This window comes from Polypterus senegalus, chromosome 15 (assembly GCF_016835505.1).
Source record: "Polypterus senegalus isolate Bchr_013 chromosome 15, ASM1683550v1, whole genome shotgun sequence".
Classification (NCBI taxonomy): Eukaryota; Metazoa; Chordata; class Cladistia; order Polypteriformes; family Polypteridae; genus Polypterus; species Polypterus senegalus.
The window spans coordinates 21717563-21731611 of NC_053168.1; the positions used below are offsets into that span (position 1 = coordinate 21717563).

At 37.5% G+C, this 14049-nt stretch overlaps 1 protein-coding gene across 1 annotated transcript in view; it reads left to right on the forward strand.

Annotated features, from left to right (window-relative positions):
- Positions 1–3297: 3297 nt before the first annotated feature.
- Positions 3298–14049, forward strand: part of slc52a2 (solute carrier family 52 member 2) — a 48516-nt gene continuing 37764 nt past the window's right edge. The window contains exon 1 of the mRNA XM_039737386.1: positions 3298–3424. The gene's annotated coding sequence lies outside the window, so the exon portion shown is untranslated. The remainder of the gene's footprint in view (positions 3425–14049) is intronic.

Below are 14049 nucleotides of genomic sequence, written 5' to 3' on the forward strand. Positions count from 1 at the left end.
AATCAGGATTTAAAAAGACTAATTACAGCTAAGCTAAGACAGTTGACCATTTGGATACCTAAGGAACTACTGCTGAAAATCAGGCTTTGCAGTCATATGTGAACAATGAATTAAGGAAGTAATTTCAAGCATTCATAGCCATTAGCAACTCCAGTAATGTGTTGGCCGTATTTCTAAATCAATTTAGTGGTATCTTAATTTAAACAGATGTCAATTTATATCAAAAACATGACAATTTCTGGGTGTGTCCAGACGTTTGACTAGTACTATATTTTTAAAGTAATGAAAGGCTATTGACAAGAACATACAAGGACGATATAGTTTGCTCTGTATGCCATTCTTCCTGGCCGATGTTCCAAAGATCCCCCGATATTGGCACACTCCCAGCTCATAATGATCATCTGCTGCCTAGTGCCTGCCGGCTTGTCATTGGTGTCCCAACATCGCAATGGCTATCAACATCCTAGCTGTTTAAAGACATGAGCCGTCACCTATGCGGAACCCAGGTACACCTCACTCAAAAATTGAACTAATGGGAATGTTTATTTTATGTATCTTACATTTTCCCTAGTGTGTGCTTGGTGTGTGTGTGTGCCCTACGGTGGGTTGGCACCCTGCCCGGGATTTGTTCCTGCCTTGCGCCCTGTGCTGGCTGGGATTGGCTCCAGCAGACCCCCGTGACCCCGTGTTAGGATATAGCGGGCTGGAAAATTACTGACTGACTGACTAGTTATGATAACATAATTCTCTTACATGTCAAATTTAAATGTTGAAACAAAAGCAATTTACTTTCCTTTAGCAGGGGTATAATCTGCCTCGAGGACTGTTCTAGTTGCGCACCTATTTTATGCTGTCCTTGCTCAAATTTAACTCTCTTGTGTTCATAAGAATTACTTAAACTTTTAAATCACTTAAGTTTTTTTTGTTTTTTTTTTTGGTCTGGTGTCCCCTGACTTACCGTTACATAAACCCCTCGACATATCAATATACCCTTCGACTTGTCTTTTATACTGTACATGACGTTGAGCTTTTTCGGTTACCCCCCAGCCCTCTAGACCTGAAAATTCCTCATTGTCAGGCCATTTTGTATTGATTTTTGTGCAGGAAATTACACCCTTGTGACAAAGAGTAAACCAATAGTAGTTTTCAGCAAAAATGGTCGGCAAGCAAGCTGGAGTTGGGAGGGAGTTTAACAGAGCTTGCTGGGAGGAGAGGAGGAAAATTATTGTATTGATTTGGTGTTTATTGTGTGTTTGGTGGATGTGGTGCTTTGGAGGCACTATTTTGGAAAAGAAAAGATTAAAAATCTGCTTAGTGCTTTTAAACGTGTCCAGAGTATCTGCCTTTTGGGTTTCACGAGGCAACAGTATCCTATAATGCCCATAATAGGTATCAGAAACATTGTGGGCCCCTGTGCTCCTGGGGCCACCGGCCAGTGCCTATAACATTAAAACGGCCCTCAAACTAAACAACTAAAGAAACTATATCCAGGCCAATTATAGTTCAATTTTACAAAGCTATAATAGAAAGTCTAATCATATACTCCACTGTGGTCTGGTTTGGTTTTGCAATGGCTCACTCCAAATCTAAATTACAGTGTGTGGTGAGGTCTGCTGAGAAAATAGCTGGCTGTGCCCATCCATCCGTGTCAGACCTGTATACATCTCGTGTCACTAACCATGTCAACAGGATGACCATGGACTCATCTCACCCAGCTCATCACTTATTCCAAAAACTCCTCTCTAGTAAATGCTTAAAGTGAATTAAAACTAATACAGACACCACAATAGTTTCTTTTCCAGAGCCATAACCTTCTCAAACCAGTAACTTAGCCTATCTTCTTTGTATATTCATGTGTTCTGTCATATACTGTACGAAGTTGTGTGTGTTTACAGTATGTGTACATGTATGTGTGTGTATGTGCATACACAATCACATTTGCACATCTCATTTATAATTGTACTGTTCTGAAGTTTGAAGTTTTTCTTTATAGCATAAGCTATTTATGTTATTTATATGTGATGTTATGTTATAAGCAGTTCCAAATATTCCATGTCAAATTCCTGTACATTAAGTACTGGCAAATAAAAGTCATTCTGATTCTAAAAGAAAGGACAGTAACAGGTATATGCAACATTGTCGTGCGCTGGTGTGATGATAGGTTGGAGGTCTGTGAGTATTTTTCAGTATTACAGAAAATTACATGACCAGCATGAAATATTATTATACCTGCACCATATGAAGAAATTATCAATGGAAGGATGTGCAATAATACAGCTGTACTTGTACAGGCATCATGTAGAATGTATTGCAAAGTTAGAATTAGCCATGGTACGCAGTAGCACACACTACATAGTAATCCTGTTAATTAATTCATTTCTTTGTTATTAAAGATGAGGCTGGCCCTGTGGGAAGGAAGGAAGTTCCATGTCAGACTCAAAAGAAGGTTGTACTTCTGGGTACATGACAAAGACAAAAACAGCTGAGGAAGATAAAGAAAGTGATACTCAGACAAATAAAGGGAACATAGAGAAGGCAGTTACAAGCTTTAATTGCTTTGCACGTCCACTGTACAAAGTTTTTCTGCCATCACCTCCAACAGTCTCCAAGATGGTGTGATACCAATGTGGAAAAAGCGACCAGAAAGCGTGCCCTTATCTATACTCTTGGCCATAGAAACTTGCTGCTCCTCAGTAAATATGACCTCTGCTCTAAAGAGTACATTAAAAAGAGTTAGATACATCGTATTTAGGAGACGTGTGCTTCTTTACTTTTGTTGGCAGTTAGGCTAGTAATAATAGAGTGGCGGCAGGCTGGACTGCATCATGTCACTCCAGGGATGTAAGACTGACCCACTCTTCCCCTGCTTCCTATACAGCAGAGTAACTAATGTTTAGATTACACGATAAGTGTGAGTAATGCAAAATACATAAAAAGCTCTTCCATATTATTTACTGTTTGTGTTGATACAGTATATCGCTATTTGAATGTTGATTACATAAATATTTAAAATTATTTAAAATAATTTCAGTGAATTAGAGAGATTACTTTTTTGGAATTTCTAGTCATCTACGTGTTGATCAATTAGTTTCGTCAAGTTGAAATAAATATATTTAGCAACATATTTTTATTTAGGCCTTAATTTATTTAATTGTGTAAACATTGTATCAAAATAATTAAATCCAAATGTTTTTGAGTGTAGCTTTACATAACTTAAGTAAATAACTGACGACGTCACAGTTCTTCTCATTCTATTGGCTCAAAGCTGTTCCAATGAGCTTTTGCGACATTGGGAGGTATCGTTGTAGTTTACAGGAGTCAGTTCGTGCAAGTGAGGGGTTATAAATAAGGAGAACGCGTCTGGCTGCAGCGTGTTGTCTAATGTTAGCGATTTTACTCGAACGGAAGGAAGGACCGCGTCAAGGTAAGATATTAACGTCGCCGATATTGAAGTATGTTTGCTCACCTCGGGTACTAGGATCTGTAAGAGTCAGCCTGTAACAGACTTTACCTTGATCAAGAACAGCTCTCTAGAGAATTATGTAAAAACTCGTGGCTGTAGTTTGGTCACTTAAATCAACTCACAGTTTGTATGTGTATGGATGCACTCGTAAATAAAATGAGATTCCTCAGGAGTGACTTTTCTCTCAACTCAATTGTGGCACTTTGTCTTTATAATCTTCCAAGTAGGAAGGGCTTAACGGAAGGTGGGACGATTAACGTCCTATGTGTATGTCACCATGACTCACCAAGTAGTGTGACGCTTTCGGTCTCGTGTACTCGTCCTTGTGATTAAAAAATCCCTGATTATGAAAGACTTCAAACAATTACCCTAATCCATTTCTCCATGGGCCGACATGAAGTTTTATTCCTTTTAAATCCTTCTGTAGTTAGGAATTTAAGAATATCTTGATTGCATTTAGTGATGATTCAGTTGCCTTCTTTCTAAGGAGGATGGCTAAGATGTATTAAAAAAATATATTATGGCCGTGTTCTTCCAATGTGAAAGCAACGTGATGTCGGGTTAGAATCCAGGTCTGATAATTACTGATGCCGAGTTTAAAGTTTGACCTTGTGCTAGTTTTATCCTTAATATGTATTTTTATTCTCCGTTTTCCCATTAGGTTACTTTGTGAGTGACAACCCACTGCAACCATGCTGTAAAGTTTATGAACCCCTACAAGGTGGTCATTATTTAAGATATAGAGGTTATAGAATGTAATTTTTTTGGATATCAATTCCATGTTAATCACTTAAATGTCAACACCTACGTTTTTGGACTATGATGTTTAATAAATCATCAGATATTCCGGTGCGAAAAGTAAATCAATACACCCTTTCAGTCACATCTCTTGCATCCTCACAGTTGCCATCACAATGTTCTGAACTAGCAGATTTGCCGGTTTATGACGGCTAGATTACAACTTCAAAACTGTAAAACAATAAGCCACATCTGATTTAAAATTTTAAATGAATAAATACGTATTCCTCTGTATAATGTATATCAATTGGGGTTGTGCGATTTATCGGTACCGGAAGTAAATAGTTTTTGAAGCCTCTCTGGCTCAATCGTTTCTCAACCCGATCGTAACTCCCACGCTCCTATTACATCTGCCTTAATTCACCACGAGATTATAAATTGATGTGCTGGAGACTCCAAAGCCCGTACATCCACCACCCTGCCCTCTCTATTGATTTGAAGATGCTGTGAGACCATGGGCGGGCATGGGGAAGTTATCATTTATTTGCTTCGATACTGGCACTGAGGTCCGACAGCTGCTGATACCAAAATCAAATTTTTTTGTACTAATACAACACCAATATGCATATTTACAGTAAAATTAAAATATACGGTTATTTATATAAAAGTCATCTGGGGGTGAAAAAGTCAGATGTCAACCGCTGGTTTCTTTATAAACATTTTTGTTGTATTTTTTAGGAATGTACATAAACAAAGAACTTCTTGATCTCACTTGTGTGAGCAAGCAATCTGCCCATAGCAGAAGCTTTTCTTAAATCAGTGCCTTCAATATTCAGTGACTGACCTTGTGACTTGTTTAAAGACATGGCAAAGCAGTCAGAAAAAGGAAATAAAAGTAGAAAGACATGCTGACTTTTTTTTTTTCTCCAGAATGTAAATGGCTAGAACCGACAGGGTGTACCTTTTTAATTTTTAAGTGTCCGCAGTCGATAAGTTTGCCTCGGGGGGAGCAGGCAGTACCCATGTTAATGCATACATTGCTTTTTAAGTAGGTCAACCTTTCATTTATTCCTAAACTTTCATGACAATTTCTGTTTGTATGCATCCTTGATTTGGGACATGAAATGTATGAAAATGCATGTATTGTTTGCTAAAATATTAATACATAAAAAAAAAATAATTTTACACTTTATAAGGAAAGGCACATTCCCATAATACTATGCTCTCATTCATTGGTCAAGAGTCCTGTCTTCAGTTCAAAAAGCACATGAGTATGTATATTTTTATACAGTTTTTTTTTTGGCGAGTTTTAGTCAGAAACAGAAATGCATTTAATTAGTACATTAAAAGTACACCCAAATTTTATGTTGATATCAGGAACAAATTTACCTAGTGTCACCATGGCAGTCCGTGTGTTTAAATTGTTGTGTAAGAAAACCTGGGAAAAAATCCAGTATAGTTATCGTAGACATTATGGCTGGTATTTTACCAATGTGTTATCCTGATGTTATGATCTCTGGTAAAGAATTATGTTGTGTTTTAATGTCATCAAAGAATAAAATATATGTGGGGAAGAGACGGTTGGGAGCATGCGCTGATTAGTGTATTGACACACGGCAAACCACCCAGATTGAGATGAGTGCAGCCATGCAACTGAACAGTGTGAGGTGTGGTGTGTTTTGTTTTTTGTTTTTTTGTTTTTCTCAGCGGCTGTAGTGCCAAACCTGCCATCAACACCCAAGTTTTCTTTCTGTAAGAAATTAACAAATGGCTTTATTGTATTTTGTATTGCAGAGATTTCCTTACATGGATATTTGTTATTCTGGGAAATTGCTGGTAATTTTAAAATTGTTGTCTGAAGGCTTGGTGGGGGTTGCAGGGTAGCAGCCTAATGCCTTTTGAAACCTTGGTTCTTCTTCAGATATAAAAATGGAATATCTAGGTAAAAATACATTTTTTTTTTTCTGCCAAAAAATAGAAGTATAAATATATTTTAATTACTGATAATTCTTTAACCTCCTTAGTGTTGCATTTTAATCCAAAAAAATATGTAAAAAGCGTTGCTTTTTTTTGACATGCAAGAATAATTGTAATTAATAAAAATAATTTGAAATAAAAAATAACAAAAATAACACTAATACTACTAAGGATGTCAAAACAGTATATAATCTCAATATGAGTTCTTTGTGTGGTAAATCTGAAAGTCTGGTGAGACACAATCCAGCCTCACAGTTGGGTTGACCGCATCTCTTTAGCGGTAGTGGACGGTGGGTGTGAGGCAATGATTTGTTCTACAAGCTGGCATGTAAAGTTTGCATGAGATGCAGTTTCGCCAGCTTTGTTTGTATAAGACAAATGCATTCCAAATGCACTGTTCCACTAGATGAAACATTGTCTTTTTGTAGTGTTTCTTTTGTTGCCTCCGCATAATAGGATAGAAAGTCAATTCTTAAGCCGCACAACCTGTGCCACCCATCTTGCTATTGTAGCCAACCACAGGACAAGGCTTTGTAACCTGCTTGTTGCCTTTTTGCTTGTACAGTGACCATAGCTGCAATTACATACAGTGCTAAAAAGACCAACATCCTTCTTGTTTTTCCATTTCAACACAAGCACTTTGCGCTGTTGCCAAGCAAATGACGCACCTTGCTGTAAATTTAGCTGTGCCAAAGTCTTCAGGCATGCAATGGTTGGGACGTACTGTTCCATATGCATCAGTCTTTTTCTATAGAAATATGTCCGCTCTGGTGAAGTATATAGTTTGTCCATGGTTATACGGAAACCTTGATCCAGCAGAGCATCTATCAAAGTCTGCACCGATGATGTAGCCAAGCCATACTGATTGTATTTTGGATCAAACATTGTCCCTTTCCCTGTGTACAGAACTGAATTCCAAATAGATAGATACTTTATTAATCCCAAGGGGAAATTCACATACTCCAGCAGCAGCATACATAAAAAACAATAAAGTAAAGAGTATCCCATTTTAGATTCACAACGCTTGTAAAACATTATGCCAAATCTTGCTCTTTTTGACGTGATGTACCATATCCCTTATGAGCCATGAGACTCATCAATGCTGACATCACTGTCCAGGATATAAACGCTCCAAAATTTTGCTATGATGGCCTGGTGTATCTCCCAAATTTCTTCTCTTTGGATGCTGGATGGGTATTCTTATCAAAGTCGTCATTGTTGCTAAAGTGCTAATTAGTGCTGCTGAGTTTGGTTCTGGTATATTTCTGAATCATAAAATCGTTCAGTTAAACAGGCATATTCTGTTTTATTTCCTCCTCCATTAGCTGGTTCTGAAAAGCAAAACGGTGAATTTTGTATTTTTTTTTTTATGCCTTAGAAGATAAAGACTGTTCTTTTTGTCCTTGGTTCTCTTCTTTGCTTTTCAATGACCTTTCTTGTAAATCTTTTGGTTTTTGATTTAAGATTTAAATGCAGGTTGTAACGCAAAACAGTATCCTGTAGAAAAGCAGGTTATTGTGTAAGAGAAGTTTGAGCTGCTAAGTTCAGGGATCTGTGTACTCATGCATTTAGAATGTACGCCTCTGTTACACGATTTGAGGGTGTTGGATACACTTTGATCTTTTTACCCCCTATTGCAGATGCACAGGGATGTACTCCCTTCTCAATCTATAATCTAACCTGGCACAATCATTTGAGTCACATCCCATCTCTGCAGTGTAAAGTGCAAGGCAGGGGCCAACCCTTCCACTGAAAAAGTGAAAACAGCATTACTTTGGCTAAAGATTAGCATAATAAATTGCATTTGTAATGTGTGGTATTCTAAAGTTAAGCGAATACTTGCAAAACAACACATTAAGCATTTATAGGGCATTTTCAATTTTCTGTGTAATTATGTTTTGCCAGCTGTTTGATGGCAAGAACTGGACAATTTTGAGTTCTTTATTATTTTTTTTTTTTTAAATCTTTAGTTCCCCACCACCTGTTTTTCATAATCCGTCGCAAGTGTCTCTTTTCTCCTCCACTGTTCATTGAAAGGCGTAGAGGTAGTGTGGAAGTGAGCTTTGACTTTTCTGCACATGGGTGGCTACTGGATTCCTGAATTGTGTGGATTTCTTTGCATTACATTATATTTACTTATTTGGCTGATGCTGTTATCCAAGGTGATTTACAACATTTACGATACAATTGGTTGCATTTCTTTTGGTTTTCCAATTGGAATACAGGCAGGTCAAGTGAATTGCTCATGATTACACAGTGTCAGTAGTGGCATTTGAACTTCAACTTCAGGGTTTGAAGTCCAGTGCCTTAACCACTACATCACATTGCCTTTTTGTATTTTAATATTGACATTGTTGGCTGCATACTAGGGAAAAATGTGTTGCAGGCACTTAAATATTGTGACTAACTAACTAGAAGATTCACTTCCTCATTCCCATCTGTAATATAAAGAGTTTTCAGTAACCAGTTTTCTAGCTGTTCATCTGTCCCTCCTCGTAAGGGTCACAGTGGCATCAGATTGAACCAGGCTAACACAATTTAAAATTTGGAAATTTTATTTATTTATTTTTGGGGTGACTGTGTATTAATGTGTTTTTCTTTGGACCTGGATGTGACCTGTGTGTGAGCCTGCCCCTTTAAGATCATTACCCAGAATGCTATGTGGTTGATGCAAAGGTGGGATATGAGCAAGCTTGGTTTTGTGCTGTGTTTGATTAGCAGTGGTTGCGTTAACGAATTGGTTGGATTGGCAGGGGAAGGAGGACAGACCCTGTAATATTATTGGTTCAAGAGAAGTGAATACATGCTGTCAAAATTGTTTGACCACCAGAGCATTGGCAAGCTTTTCAACAGGTAAGAGTTCTACCATTGTGTATAATTAATCAGTACTATGTTTAATATGTTGCAATCTTATAAGTACATGCTAATTATACCAGTATGTACTGAAACTGAAACCAGTAGACCAGTTAGGTGTATCAATTTTAACATTTGCAATTAACCATCTATTGGAATATAACTTGTAATGTGTGTAACAATACAATTCATTGCACTTTTGGCTTTATCTTATGCATTGCTTTTGTTGTTTGATACATATCATATGTAGAACGCTTTGTGTTTTTATTATTTTTTTTAATATATTAAAAAATATACAGGCGTAGCCAAAATAGTTACATTTTTAATAAGTTAAAGTTAGGGATGAACTGAATTTTTTTTTTTTATCCAATGAAAATAGTAGGTCAAAAATAGAAAAACAACAGTACATCTGTTATTTCAACAAATTTACTTAGAATTCTTATGTGGATCCGTTAAACTTGCCTGCCAAAGAAATGGAACAAATAACATGACAAGCTAACTCCACTCATATGTAATACAGTTAAACGATGTATTTGGATTTCATTGTTAATGGTTCCGTTTTCTGCACAACCTAACAGTTGACAGCGTTCTACATGCATGCACACACACATTCAGGTTAAGGGTGAATAACAAGGTTAAAATGAACCTGATTTCTTAAAAATGCATGTTACATGCGTAATATATTCTTCTGGAATCCTCCTTGTCAAAATAGTTAATGTCATTAAACTGCACAATGTTGAGATGAATATCGCTGACCACAACGAATCCAAAAATACCCATGATGTCTGTGGTAATTTTCAAGCTTTTTTTTTTAATGTTAAATTGAAAGCTTTATTTATAGATTTATGTTACCAAATTGCTCGCAGAACACTTCTTCTGCTTGGCTCTGTGATTGGAGTCCCACAAAGAACCTGGTACTTGTTTTTCTTGTCTTATACCCAGTGCTCCTGGAATAATCTTATTGAAGTAAACATACCTGCGTTAGGTTACTTGTTAGTTTAAAAAGTAACTGTACTATGTAGTGTATATTACTTTTAACGAGTTACCTTACTGCTCTTGAGATTGTGTTACTGAGTTTAGCACTTCAGCATAAATTTAGCGGTTTCTGAAATATTTACAATGCTAGTTGTTGGGTTTTTTTTTTTTTTCCCCCCTTAATAAAATTATCACTTAAAAACTGCATTTTGTGTTTACTTGGATTATCTTTGTCTAAACGTTTGCTTCAGGAAATATTTTTAGCAGATGCTTCTGTCTGTAGTTGTTGAAAGTGTGTGTGAAGCAAATACATGTACAAGTTGACAGAGTGCAACAAACATGTGCAGACTACAGAATTCTTAACAATAACTCGGTTCAAGGTAACCTGGTTTTTCTCAGAGATATCTACCTCTGTTAACCCGGCTTCACAGTGGCCAATAACCCAGTTTCCCTAACCATCGTCTGTAAATGACCGGGTTACTGAGGCACACATCAATGCGCCTGCTGTGATATATGAGAAAAGCCAAATCTGTTACAAACTCTAAGGTTCTTTATTAAAAATTAAAATCATATTGATCATACTGAGATATGTAATTCCTTTCTTTTTTTATGTTTTGTGAAGGTTGGTCAGTTGTACTCGCTGGTCTAGCACAGCTCTGTTAACTTTTGTGGTTTACCCTGCAAGCCTATACAAAGTTCATTTTGTTGTGTGCATGTGTGTAAATATTTTTTTTTTTAGGCATGCAGAAGAGCAAAAATACTGGAATAATGAGGTAATATGGGCTATTTGTTATATACAGTGTCTTCCAGAATTATTGATACAACTGGTAAAAGGGTTGTTTTAAAATTACCTTAATCTCGCATTTGAGGGCTGGGGGAGGGAGAGAAGCCCAATCTTTAATTGAAGTACATTTATTTTGAGGAAAAATATTCTGTCAAAAATAATCGGTCATCAAGAAATAATTTTTAACAAAAACACATGTGGCACGATTATGAGCACCCTTAGAAATTCTTCTGAACAAAGTGTATCTAAAGCATTTTTCCCATTTATAGCTTACTCTTTAAGTTGATCAGAGTGTAAATAATCCATGACTGCCTGTTTTCCTGAGTATAAATATTGGGTGGCACAGGGGCCAAATTCCTGTATTCATTCATCAATATGGTCAAGATAAAAACACAATTTAAATGAAAGAAAAGGGTGTTCTTCATAAATCATGGAATGACTTATGCTACTTTCCTGAAAATGATCAAATCTATAGTTAGGGCAATAATTCATGTTCCGATCAGGTAAAACTTTTAACAGTTTGCCTAGAAGACGACCCTAGTTTTTTACCCGCAACCACACCCCTCTCTCTCACACACACAGACACACACACACACACACACAGTGAGACAGGATGGCAAGCTTTAAAAAAAAAAAAAAAAAATCAACAAAAATCACTGTTGGGCAAATGCAGGCAAAAGTAGCATCTTGGAGTCACCAAATCTCTAAAACTACTGTCCGATACTGTCTCCATGCCAGCAAATTATTTGAAAGGCATGCCAGAAAAGTCTTTCCTGTCATTTTAAACACAAGCATAAATGCCTGGAGTTTTCTAAACAGTACTGAAACTTTGATTGGAACTGTGTTCTATGGTCAGACGAAGCAAAAATTAAGTTTTTCTCAAGGTCACGGTGGTTGTGGTGTAAAAAGGATGGCCATATAAAAAAAGAACCTGATCAGCATTGTCAAGAATGATGAACATTCTGTGATGTTGTTGGGTTGTTTCATCTCCAAATGCCCAAGGAATCTTGTTAGGTTACATGGACTCCATGGAATACTACTACAATCTGTCAAGAGGAGAGTGCACTAGAGAGGACCTAAGACTCTGGATGATCTGGGCACTCTGTAAAGAGGAATTTTCTCAGATTCCCTACTCTCTGTAGTCTCAAACTGTTACAAGATGGGTTTTTTTCTTTCTTAACTTTTTTTACTCTGTATTGGGGAACCAATAATTGAGAGGACTACAGGCATTTATCTTTTCACTTAGAATACATTTTATATGTATTTAATAATGCCTTTTCGGCAAAAAGATAAATATGAAGCTAAAGTACAGAATGTGAACTTTTATTTCTGGGCAGTATCTTTACATTTTAACATTGTAGTGTTACCCAACCCTACTGCTCAGCTGTAATTGGGAACCAGCACTGATGTCCCAATTTTTGATTGAATTAGTGTGCACTGAGATATTTTGAAGTGCTGGCTTTTTTTGAGATTACTTAACCATGCATAGAGAATATAAATATAATGTGACAAATTTTAGTAACACTTTATTTGATTGGTGTCTACATAATGACTTCATAACATATGCATAAGCATGGGAATACTTTTAAGAAGCAATACTTGATTAGTAATGAATTGCAGTTAACATCAATATTTTGCAAGATGTGGAACAAAATCATTTTGAGGGAAAAAACCTTTTTTTCCCCAACACTGTACTCATTCAAAATTCACCATAATTTAACTCAGTGTTTCCCAACCTCGGTCCTGTGGTCCCCCTATGCCTGCTGGTTTTTGTTCCAACCAGCTTCTGCTTTTACTTGGACTCCTGGGCTAATTAAGTGATGTGTTATTTCCCACGTTCTGTGTTTTGGGAACAATATAGAAATTAGAAATCTAAGTTAAATATCCCAAAGTACAGTGGGAAAAGGATCTCTTAATCAACATTTCAGAAAACGAATGGAAGGTAGCCATGCACAGAAATCACTCAATCTCTGTATGCGCAAAGCATGTAATTCAAAATTTTTTATTGAGCACATCTATCTTATTTGAAATTGTCCAAAATGTTTCCAGGGCAAGATCCAACCTGTGAATATTGCAATCAAGCTCCAGCTTCTCTAGGACACATGTTTTGGGCCTGCACCAAATTAACATTATTCTGAAAAAAAATGTAATTGCCTATCAGACAGCCTTGGTGTCACAATCACTCTCAATCCATTAATAGATGTGTCTCTTAAAGTGGAGAAGGACACGCCGATTTTAATTGCCTTTTACTTTGCTATTAGCACGTAGACTTATTGGACTGATTGGGTCACTGCTTTTTGCAGATGATGTTGTCCTGTTTGCTTCATCAGGCCGTGATCTTCAGCTCTCTCTGGAGCAGTTCGCAGCTGAGTGTGAAGCGGCTGGGATGAGAATCAGCACCTCCAAATCCGAGACCATGGTCCTCAGCCGGAAAAGGGTGGCGTGCCCTCTCAGGGTGGGGTGGGGTGGGGTGGGGAATCCTGCCCCAAGTGGAGGAGTTTAAGTATCTCGGGGTCTTGTTCACGAGTGAGAGAAGAATGGATCGTGAGATTGACAGGCGGATCGGTGCGGCATCCGCAGTGATGCGGGCTCTGCATCGGTCTGTCGTGGTGAAAAAAGAGCTGAGCCGTAAGGCAAAGCTCTCAATTTACCAGTCGATCTACGTTCCTACCCTCACCTATGGTCATGAGCTATGGGTAGTGACCGAAAGAACGAGATCGCGAATACAAGCGGCTGAAATGAGTTTCCTCCGCAGGGTGTCTGGGCTTTCCCTTAAGGATAGGGTGAGGAGCTCAGTCATCCGGGAGGGGCTCAGAGTAGAGCCGCTGCTCCTCCGCATCAACGGTACTTGTGAGTTGCACAGCTTACCTATGGCTTTGCTTTTATCCAGTTCTTTACCGACGCACTGTTTAAATCCGTAGGAAGAGCACACGTCGGATTTAAGTGTAGTAAAGTGCTTTTTCTGCAGAAAGTCTTAAAGCGCATTTAGTGATATCCTACTGGATCCGGTACCAAAACCAAAGGTAAGCAAAATTCTACGTATAGTAATTGAGCAGGATCGAGATTCACAAGAAAGAGTTTGAGACTTTAAGAATCAATATTAAATCATTTAAATGCAAAATCTATATTTTACCCAGGCATACCCTGAGCGGGGTGGGTTATATGGTAAATGAGTACAAAGCCAAAAAAAAAAGTTGGTTAAAGTTAGTATTTGATTGCATACCCCTTCAGTACAATAACTGCCCCAAGTCTGCGACCC